Source organism: Psammomys obesus, unplaced genomic scaffold (assembly GCF_907164565.1).
Source record: "Psammomys obesus unplaced genomic scaffold, mPsaObe1.curated_primary_1811, whole genome shotgun sequence".
NCBI classification, from domain to species: domain Eukaryota; kingdom Metazoa; phylum Chordata; class Mammalia; order Rodentia; family Muridae; genus Psammomys; species Psammomys obesus.
Genome location: NW_026591086.1, coordinates 3533407 through 3544159, shown reverse-complemented (window position 1 = coordinate 3544159; position 10753 = coordinate 3533407). Strand labels below are relative to the sequence as shown.

Below are 10753 nucleotides of genomic sequence, written 5' to 3'. Positions count from 1 at the left end.
AGATAGATAGATAGATAGATAGATAGATAGATAGATAGATAGATAGATAGGTAGGTAGGTAGGTAGGTAGGTAGGTAGGTAGGTAGGTAGAATCGCAAACACAGCTAAGCCACGGAACTCTGAAGTGTTTAATAGGACACTAGAAACCTCTCTATGCTATCTATGTAAGTAAGGAGCATGCATAGCAGAGTGACAGTTACAAGGGCTAAAGCGATGGCTCGGTGGTTCTGAGCACTTACTGATCCTGCAGGACTCTGGTTCCCAGCACCCACATAGTGGCTCAAAACTATCCTCTAACTGTAACTCCAGTACCCAGCAGTCTGACATCTTCTTCTGGCCTCCTCAGGCACCGGGCACACACATGGTGCACAGACTTCAGGCAAAACTCATACATATTAAAATAAATAAATCTAAAAATAAAAATTAAATTAAAACAAGCAAGCCTAGTGGTGGTGGCAAATGCCTTTAATCCCAGCACTCAGGAGGCAGAGGCAGGCAGATCTGTGAGTTCAAGGCCAGCCCGGCCTACAGAGCAAATTCCAGGACAGCCAGGGCTACCCAGAAAAATTCTGTCTTGGGGAGAAAAGAGGGAGAGAGAGAGAGAAAGGGGAGAAAAGTTTTATTACTGCCTACATTTAGCCACTGACTGGCTGGTTTTAGCCAAGAGTTTTATGACTTCCCAGTACTCGGAGGACAAAATAAAACTGAGAACTGCTGATTCTTACCAGTTTGCTTTTTTAATTAAAAAGAAAAAAAGTATCTGGGTGTGGCAACCTAAACTTGTAATCCCAGGGCCTGAGAGGTTGAAGCAGGAAGATGGGGTATTCAAGGCCAGCCTGGGATACAAAGCAAGATCTCTCAGGCCAACTTGAGCTATACACACTTTGTCTCCAACAAAGGCAAGAACTGAGGGGGCTGGGAAGACAAGTCAGGATCTGAGTTTGACCCCCAAGATCCATGTTAAACAAACAAACAAACAAACAATGCAAGCCAGGCTACACCTGTAGATAGGCAGAGCTCTGGCTAGTTCCAGGCCAGTGAGACCCTGTTTAAAAAAAAAAAAAAAAGAATATCTAAAGAACATCTGAGGATGTCCTATGGCCCAACTCACACTAGGACTCAGCATAGAGCTTACTGATACAGCCCTTACCTGGGAAGTATACAATGCCTTGGGTTCCATCCTGGAAATCACACACAACAAAATTACATGCCATCTAACTTTTCTCCATACCCACAATATGTGGACCAAAGAACCCATTCCCAGCTGCTAGACAAGCACGGACACTGTACAAAGCACAAGCAACATGGAAATAGAGAAGAGCTGGCCCCGCACCCAGGTGAGCGATGGCCTGGCTCAGCCGTCGGTCACACCTGTAACCCCAGGACTCACAAGACAGACACAGGGGGCAGAGACAGGGGGATCCCTGCTGCAAACTCACTAGCTAGACCAGCCAGTCAGTGGGCTCTAAGGCCTGTAAGAGAGACCCTGCCTAACCAGCTAATGTGGAAAACAGCTGAGAAGGCGCCTGACGGCCACCTCTGACCTCTACCTACTTGTCACACACACATGCCCATATACAGGCAAACAGGCACACCACACATACTCAAAAACAAACAAGACCAACAGAATAGAGGGTGACGTGCTCGTGATGATCTACCATCCCTCCCCCCACTTCCTTGCTTTTCCTGGGGACCCAATCCAATGATAAGACTCACAAAACAATTCCTAACCCATCTCAAAAATGCGAGGACCAGGCTGGGATGTGACCCAGTGACCCTGTGCTGCTAGCCTTTGTGTGAGGTCTGGGTTCCATCTCCGGTACTTAAAAGAAAAAAAAAAAAAAAAAAAAAAACCCCACACAGAGAAGAAACGTTCTTTGAAACGTATGTTGTGATACTGATCCACATCGTCTTTCAGCCGTGACAAGTCACACAACGACTCAAAATCGCAACGGGCTCTAGAGATAGGCTTGATTCCTTCTTCTCTTCTAAACATCCCTGATCTGTAACTTACATCCAACTTAAATGCGTCCAGCAATGGGAAGCTCACTACTACCCAGGCAGGCACGTCCACTGTTGGATGGCCTGCCAACCCGAAAACCCTTCCATACACTGACCTGCAACCTGTTCCCCCAGTCTTTGGAGTAAGGGGGGACTCAAAGCCCATCAACTTTAGAGGCAGAGTCAGTGTGTACTGAATTAGTGTCACAGTGCAGGTCACATCTTTGCTCTACCACCGCTTCTTTTTTATTTTTAATAATTTTTTTATATTAATCACAGGTTATTCACTTTGTATCCCTGCCGTAGCCCTCTCCCTCATTCCCTCCCAATCTACCGCCGCTTCTCATCAAACATTTGAGTTCATCCTATAAATGAGCCTTTGGGCGGTTCATCTTCTCAGTTTTGTTTTGTTTTTTAAACTATTCCTGAACATTACTTTTCCTAACCTCGTAGTACTCCATCATCATAAAAGACACCCATCAAGACTCATTTGCGGCTGCCCGTGCTTGTAACAGGAGGCTGTTAGGAACATGAGGCCACCCAGGCCTGCATTATGAGATAATTCTTCACTATACAGGCTTCAGTCTCTGGGCAATGCCTGCATAAAACAGTGTCTACATTTTGGACATGGCCTCATAAGAAGAACTTCCAATCAGAGCATGTAAACATCTCAGGACTTTAAAGCTCAATTTTGTTTTAATTTTCCAAATAGCATTATACCAAAAGTGCATGTGTATGGAGGTCAGGGGACAACTTTGTGAAGTCAGTTCGTCCGCCTTCACGTGGGTCCAGTGGGCCCAGGGGTCATACTTGCTATGTTAGAGCAAGAGTCTTTACCTCTAAGCCACCTCGCTAGCCCACAGTTCAAAACGTTTTAAAGTCGCTCTTGACATTCATTCATTCCTGAATTTCTTTCTAACGCACGCTCCTCATTCTAGCTGATTCTGAACCTTGGTTCACAGTGAAATAAGCAATCCCTTCCACTTCTGTGACTCGGAAACTGGAAAAACACCCCCAACACCGGAAAAAATTTTAAAAAAAGTTAAACCAATCAAAAGCAGACTCACACAGCTTTGGCTTGCAGACCTCCCTGGAGGCTGACGTGGTATGCTGATAATTAAGTTCTTGAATGTGACTGTCAAACTAAACTAATGACACCACCCAGCCCATCACTCTTTACCACCTATGTATGACTTACTGTGAACAACTATGTCTTTAAAAAAAAAAAAAAAGTGTTAAATACTTTACCAATAAAAGCCTAAACATCTAAAAAAGGCACAGTACCATTGGGTTATGAGGAAAAGTGGAGACAGGGAGGGAAGAGGACACGTGGGACATGAATGCTACAGAGGGAGGATGGCTGTATCAGGGGTGAGGAGATAAGGGGAAGGAGAGCCACAAAAACACACTTTCTCAAAAAATGGCATAATGGCATCTGACACATTACATGCTGGTTTAAAAAAATAAAAGTTTTTAAAGTGTTTACTAAAGCCAAAAGGTAATAGCTGCTACCCCCTCAGCCATCATATAAAACAGGAAAATGGCTTTGATTTGATAGAACTCAGCTGACTTCTGGCTAACCCTGCTTCCTAGAGACACATTTTTTAAATGGAATATAGTTAAACTTCAATTTTTTTTTACTCCTTTCCCCAAAGTCTACGTAGCTCAGGCAGACCTCAAACTTAAAGTCCTACGTCCCTCTCCTAAGCGCTAGGATCACAGGTATGAAGCAGCAAATCTAGCTTCCAATGTCTTTGGTTTATACGCTATCAAAATAGTATTTTTTTAAAATACTTGAATTTTGTCCTAACTATACAAAAATAAAACAGGGTGCCCACTGGTCGGCCCCTCATGTGGGAATGCCTCTGAGTCACAGGTGACTATGGCTTCTTCAGCATACACTAGAAAGTTCTAGACTACAAACCTGAATTTATTCACTTCAGCTGGCCACCAAACCAGACTAGTTTTTCTGAAGTCATCCCCATTACCCCTTACCACCTAGACCTGAGGCAGCTGTTCTGTAGCCTCCCTGCATCCTGGAGCCATCCTGGGGGTAAAGAAACCAGAGAGAGAAGGCTTGTCCCTTCTCACTCCTGGTACTACCTCACAGAGACACAGGTCCTGAGAAGACAGTGTCTTGTGGCATTTGACAGTCATGATTCATATCTCACCAAGTTATCATCATCCTTGGATGACGTACCCGAAGTCACCATCTACGCATGAGAGCCAGAAACCCACAGTGAAGATGCTGGAGAGACCCTGGCATCCCTAGAAACAAGTCCCATCAGAATTTATCCACTGGAAGTTTGCTCTAAAGAGTACTGTTCTGGTCGAGTGGCAGTAACACACACCTTTAGTCCTAGTCCTAGCATTTGGGAGGCAGAGACAGACAGAGGTCTGTGAGTTAAAGGCCAATCTGGTCTACAGAGGGAATTTTAGGTCAGTCAGGACTATACTGAAAAACCCTGTCTCAAAAAAAAAAAAAAAAGAAGAAGAAGAAGAAGAAAGAAGAAAGAAAGAAAGAAAAAGAAAAGAAAAGAAAAGGAAAGAAAAGCAAAAGAATACCATTTTAGGGCTGGAGAGGACCCAGGTTCTAGCCCCAGGAGCCACACAGAGACTCACAGTCCTACTCCATTCTAGGAGATCTGACATTTTCCCCTCTCATGAGCACTACACACATGTATGCATGCAAAACACAATAATACTGATCATGTAAAAATACTTCCCGGCTCCAACTTCCTCAGGATCAGCCTCTGATTTGCATAACATGAATCCACTGCACACAAATATCCCAGATTCCATGTTATGTTCTTACAGTCTTCTCATGGCCAGTCAGAGCCCATGACATAGATCCCAGGCTGCCTGCCTTGGCATTCACAGTCTTGACACCAGAGGTCCCAAAGCCAAATGTCCTACAGTACTCTGCAAACAACTGCTTCAAGTGACTGCTTCAAAGCACCAGGGAACACTGACACTATGTCTGACAACTGGGAACTATTACATCATATTTTGTACTCATAAGACAGCCATCCCTCATCTGGAGGAGGCGGCCATATTTGACTCTTCAAAGCCCCCCCAAAAATCCAGAGGTTTATCTGTCTCAAAAACAAACAAACAAACAAACACCTTCTCCAGCACTTTCAAGCACTGACTTTTCATCTTGGCATTTAACACTCTGCCTTGCCCGATCTCCAACGTCTATCTTATCTCTCTAACTGGACCATAAACACCCACCTCTCTGTTGGGCTTGCAGCTACCTCCAGCCTTGGGAGGTGCCGCTCTGCACACAGACAACTTCATAAATACTTGAGGAATGTGAAAAGTCTCCCAGTGCATTTCAAACTGTGAGTAAATTATGATCCACTAGAGAGTGGTTGGATCCACTTGTTGAAAAACAATAGCTTTTTTTTTTTTTTTTTTTTTGTGAAATGTAACAGAAGAGACAATTTAAAAAAAAAGTTGCATCAAGAAAAGAGGTAGGACTTCACAAACTAAAATCCGATTTTCACATACATGATTAGGTACATAAAGTCACGACATAAATTTCCTTTCATTATTTTACATTTAGAGAGTGTGTGAGTGTAACGGGTGTGTGTGTGTGTGCGCGCGAGTGCGCACATGAGTGCTTGCCTGCACTTTCAGGAGTTGGTTCTCTTCTTCTACCGTGTGAATTCGGGGGATCAGAGTCAGGCCAATAGGCTCAACGGCAAGCAACCTTACCCACTGAGCCATCTTGTCAGCCCTCAACTTTCTTACTGTAGGTCATGGTCACAAGTGCATTCAAACCCTGTGTCAGCTCTGCACGATTATCATTTTGATAGTCGCTCTGAAGGGGGAAAAAAAACCTGTAATAGTTCAGAGGCCTGCCAAGGCAGGAAGACTGCTGTCAATTCAAGGCCCATGGGTCACAGAGTGAAAAGGGCTGGAGAGAAGGATGGAGGGAGGGAAAGAACAAAGAACAGGAAGAGAGAGAGAGAGAGAGAGGAGGAAGGGAAGGGAAGAAAAAAGAGGAAAGAGAAAAGAATGGGGAGGGAAGAGAAAAAGAAGTGAGTGGAGAAAGAAGAGGAAGGAAAAGAAGCAAAGAGACCAGAGGACAGAAGGAAAAGAGAAGGTAAGAATGAATATGATCCGTATGGCCTCCAGTCACTAGCCCTCAAGGCCCCCTTCCCTCAGTTCACTGATTCTGCATCTCAGAGAAATAAGCAACTGAAATAACAACCCCAACTCACTCTACAACTTTTTGCAATCATCCTTCAAATTCAGATGTTGCAAGCTGAGGCTTGGGGAATTTGTTCAGCAAATCACCCTAAGTCGTTCTTACAAAAAGCAAGCAGAATTCAGAGCTTAGGGGAAAAAAAGAAAAAGAAAAAAATAAGCGTCAGCTCCCTCCTGCTTATTCCTGTCACCAGAATCCTGGGAAGGGGTAACTGGTTGGGACTGGGTTAAGCCAGGCCTTACAAAAGGCCCCAAATTCCTCCACCTTCCTTTAGGCTGCTGATCGTCCCTCCCCACTGCACAAACAGCCCAGGAGACTTAATATCTCTGTAAAGAGTAAAGTTCAGCATGCAGCAAAGCCTGATAACTTACTTCTTTAGCAAAGCCCACTCCACTTCTCTCCAACCTCCAACCCCACCCGAATGGTTAAAATAAATGTCTCACTTTCCTAAAAGCCCACTCCCCAGCGCTGCTCCTTCACCTTCACCGTCAAACCCAGGCAGTGTGTGTGAAAGCAAAGCAGAGGCCCTGTGGCTCAGACCAGGGTCCAAGTGACTTCTCTGCTGCCCCTATGACCAAGACAACTCCCAGCATGCTCCCTGAGTCACCTATACTACCCTCCAGAGTTCCCACCTATCAGAACCACACTCGCTAGCACCTACATCCACCTGAATAACCTGGCAAACACAAGAGACTTCTCTAGAGCCCAAGTGTCAATTACCTTCTCTACAGAACACAAGTTTCTGATTCTGATCACCAACTACAGCAGCTCTGAGACCCTGGTATGTGTTCAGCTTCCACCAGGAATCCCTATCTTCATCTTCCCTTCACCCTGCCCCTGTCAACAGATTATTTCAACAGTAATGTCTTCCAATAAAACCAAGTCCAAACCCACAGCACTCTGAAAGTGCAACAGGCTACTCACTGCTCTGTCTCCTGACATCAGATTCAAAATCCTTTACAAATACCCTTGTTACATCACTCCCTGGCCTAATGTCTCCTTAGTACACCCGGGATAAAAAGTCTGATTCCTCAGTCTGACTTTCTAGGACTTTCACAATCTCAGTCACTGTTCCTCTCTATCTTTATCTCTTACTGTTCAGGAAACATTCCAAGAGGGCCAAGGCCATCTCCTGGTCTCTAGAGAAACCCATATTCATTCCCGCTTTGGGTCCCATCTTCAGAGTCTCATCTTGCAAGGACAAGATGTGACAACCCAGGCCTGGTAATCTGTAGCTCCTTCCCTGTGACCTCCAACAGCACCCATTTCTGCACCTGGCATTTTGACAACTAACTGTGTCCCATCTGGAGTCTTATTTCACATGCTCAAGTATTTCTGTGTCCTCCAGAAGATTATAAGCCCTGGAGGGAAATATCTATGTTTCTGCAGCCTCTCTCTCAGAGACAACCAAGCCCCTGGACTCCGTTTGCAAGGATGTCACCTGTGAAGTCTTCCTTCTGAATTTGAGTCTTGCCAGGGAATTGTCCACAGGTGGAAATTATTTCAAAATGAGTGCTGAGTGGCCTTCTCCATCTTTAACTGCCATGCCGCCTGCGCCCCAACCATTCGGTTAACTTAGCAGCCATAGCACGTTAATTTAAACTTGAGCTCTCAGAGCGTCTCTTTCCAGTCTTGTAGAGAGATTTCTGAGACCTTGGACATTTTACGTGTAGTTAAACATCATCCAGAAAGCTTGGCAGTGGGAAGAGAACTGAGTGGCTTCTCGGAGGTACCTGTGGGTTAACCAATTTCCTTGTGTTCTTCTTCTTCCAAAGAAGAACCTCTGTTTACACAGCCCCTTAGGAGGATGTCCCCAGGCTACAATACCTGTTGAGCGCTAGCTTTGAAACAAACTGCCCCACTTTACACCTTTCTGTTAAGGGAGAATAAAGAAAGCAGTGAAGGAACTATAGATAGCCCCTGTGCCATTGCCTGGCATCATGGGAACCCATGTCTGGTGGAAGTCCTCCAGAACCACAGGAAAGGGAGGGATGGAAAACAGGGCTCGCGCAGGATTGCTGGCAGGTGGGTCTCTTTAGACCTCCAAGTGGGCCCCAAAGTGAAGGCGCAGAGCTTAACTCCCAGGCAAGAAGGAAACACTGCCTCAGAATTGTTTGCCCATGACAAACTCCCTTTCGAGGCCCCCATCGGCCACTCCAGAGGCCCTCAGTGCCACGGACAAGGAGGGACCCGGGGTAAGCCCGGCAGGCAGAGGGCCAAGGGCGCAGCGAAGGGGGCCACAAGAAAGGGGTTGAGAGAGGGTGTGTCGCGAGGCCAGTCCCGCAGCACCGCGCTCTTTGGATCTGGAGAGGGCAGGGGCGCGCAGAGCTCAAGGCTGACGGCCCAGCCGGAAAGGGGGGCAGGTTAACAGGTCAGTGTGGCCCCGCGAGGCCACTCCCAGCCACCGCTCAAAGTTGGGAGGGAGATCCGGCCGTAGGACCCGTGACATAAACAAGGCTACGCGTGAGAGGGCGAGCGGCCACCCCCAACCCAGCCACCCCGGCACCGCCGCCGCAGCACCAGTCCCGCCCGGGCCGCGCGAGCCTCCCGGGTCCCCCCCACACCGACCCCCGGCTGCCGGCCCCAATCCCGGGCTGCAGCCGCTGCAAGATCCCGCGCGCAGCTCACCTCCGCCAGCCACTGGCCCGGTCAGCTCGGCTCCCCGCAGCGGCCGCGGCCCTGCCCGCCACCGGCGCGGCCCCTGCACTGCGCCGCCTCCCGCCGCCGCCGCCGCCGCCGCCACCGCCTTCGCGCCCACCTGGCCGGCCTGCCCTCCCTCTCCGGGACACTGCGCTCACGTACGCGGCCGCGGCCACAACCCGGCCCGGATTCCCCCGCCCGGGAAGGGAGCGCGCCGAGCCGCTCGCAGCCAGTCCGCCCGCGAGCCAGCCAGCCAGCCAGACGCGGAGACACACCCCCGGCCACGCGCGCGCACGGCCCGCGCGCACCCAGCCCCCGCCGCGCGCGCGCGCCCCGCACACCCTGGCTGGCTGCACACAGTGGGCGCTCAATAAGTGTTGGAGCGACTCCTCTCACACATGCGCACTTGAACCTGACCGAGTTGTGACCCCCCCTCCCCCAGACCCCACCCCTAAATCGGAGCCTTCAGCTCTGTCCGGAACCGAACTAGAGTATCTGGTTCGCCACCCCCCCCCCACCCCTTTTTTTTTTTTTTTTGCTTCCCCCCCCACCCCCCACCAACTGAACTGCAAACCCAGCCAAAGTTTCTGGCTGTTGTTTTTCCAGTGCGCCCCAGGGCGGGAAAGGAAGCCAGAAGCTCTGGGCGCCAGGGACAGGAGCTTGGCGAGGGCGACAGGGACCCGAGGCCGAGTAGCCGGGGGCGGCGCGCAAGGGCGGAAGCGCTTGAAAAACCCAACCTTTCCATTTTGCTTTGGACCAGGAGTTTTCTTTCCCCGTTTTATGACATTTATTCGCTTGTAGTTGTAACGCGAGGCGATGTTTACTGTTTCTGGAATTAAATGGGAGAAAGTTAACTATTAGCCTTCAGCCCTTGTGTAAACAATACCGGTTGCTTTTTGGCACCGTTAGGCTCTGGCTTTTGGATAATTTGTAACAGGGAGAATCGAAGCTGTTCCATTGTGTAGTCCTGTGTTTTTCCTAGATAAGGCCAAGGCCGGTGGAGAGGGGTGTGCGCGAATGTCTGAGTGTGTGCTTACGGTCAAATTTAATGGGTAAAGGAGTGACAGTCGGCTCCTTTCTCAAAAAAGAAAGTTATAAAAATATTTTGAAGTTGCAGTTCACCTCCAATTTGGGACTTGCTGTGTTTCTAGGAGTCAGTTGGTAAAGTTGGAGGGGTCACGTGTGAGCCTGTTTTAAGCGCCTGAACTAGCATTGGCATCTTCAGCGGGTTCAACACTGAACATCAGCTTCTTGATATATAAGATAAAACAGAGTAGCTAGAGATAGTGACTAGCTCACAGCAAATAAGAAATAATAGGTCATGGGGACTATGGAGATGGGTAACAGTGCTTGTGGTCAAACCTGATGTCCTGAGTTAGAGCCCCAGCATGTACAAGGTGGCAGGAGAGAAGCAACTCCAATAAGTTATCCTCTGTCCTGCATATACACAATAAATATTTTTTTAAATAGTATGCCCTTTCCCCTGCCTCCAACTATTTGTTGAAATAAAGTTATCCAACTGAAATAAAAATTCCTAAAGAAGATAGTCACAATTAGTGATTTTTGTCCCCACAAACACTACATAATATCTGGAGACATTTTTATTGGTATTGTGGAGGAGTTCCCCCACTGGCATCTAAGCTGCTGAAGGTCAAGGATGCCACCAATATCCCACTGCGAACAAGGCGGCCACATATATATGAATTAACTAGTCTAAAATGCCTGCAGTACCTGCTCTTGGACAATCCTACCGGGAGTCTAATTCACCCAAGACTGTGTCTCCCTTCTGATTCTCAACCTCAAGAAAGAGTGCTCTTCTGAATTAAGAACAAAGCATCATCGTAGGGAATCTCAACAATGACTTCACCTAACACACAAGGCCTTCCCGTAACATGA

General features: G+C 47.8%; 1 protein-coding gene across 2 annotated transcripts in view; it reads right to left on the bottom strand.

Annotated features, from left to right (window-relative positions):
• Positions 1-8970, bottom strand: part of Znf395 (zinc finger protein 395) — a 38714-nt gene extending 29744 nt beyond the window's left edge. The window contains exon 1 of one of the 2 annotated variants that reach the window (XM_055609831.1): positions 8846-8970. The gene's annotated coding sequence lies outside the window, so the exon portion shown is untranslated. The remainder of the gene's footprint in view (positions 1-8845) is intronic. The other variant, XM_055609830.1, reaches the window with a different exon arrangement.
• Between the last annotated feature and the right edge of the window lie 1783 nt (positions 8971-10753).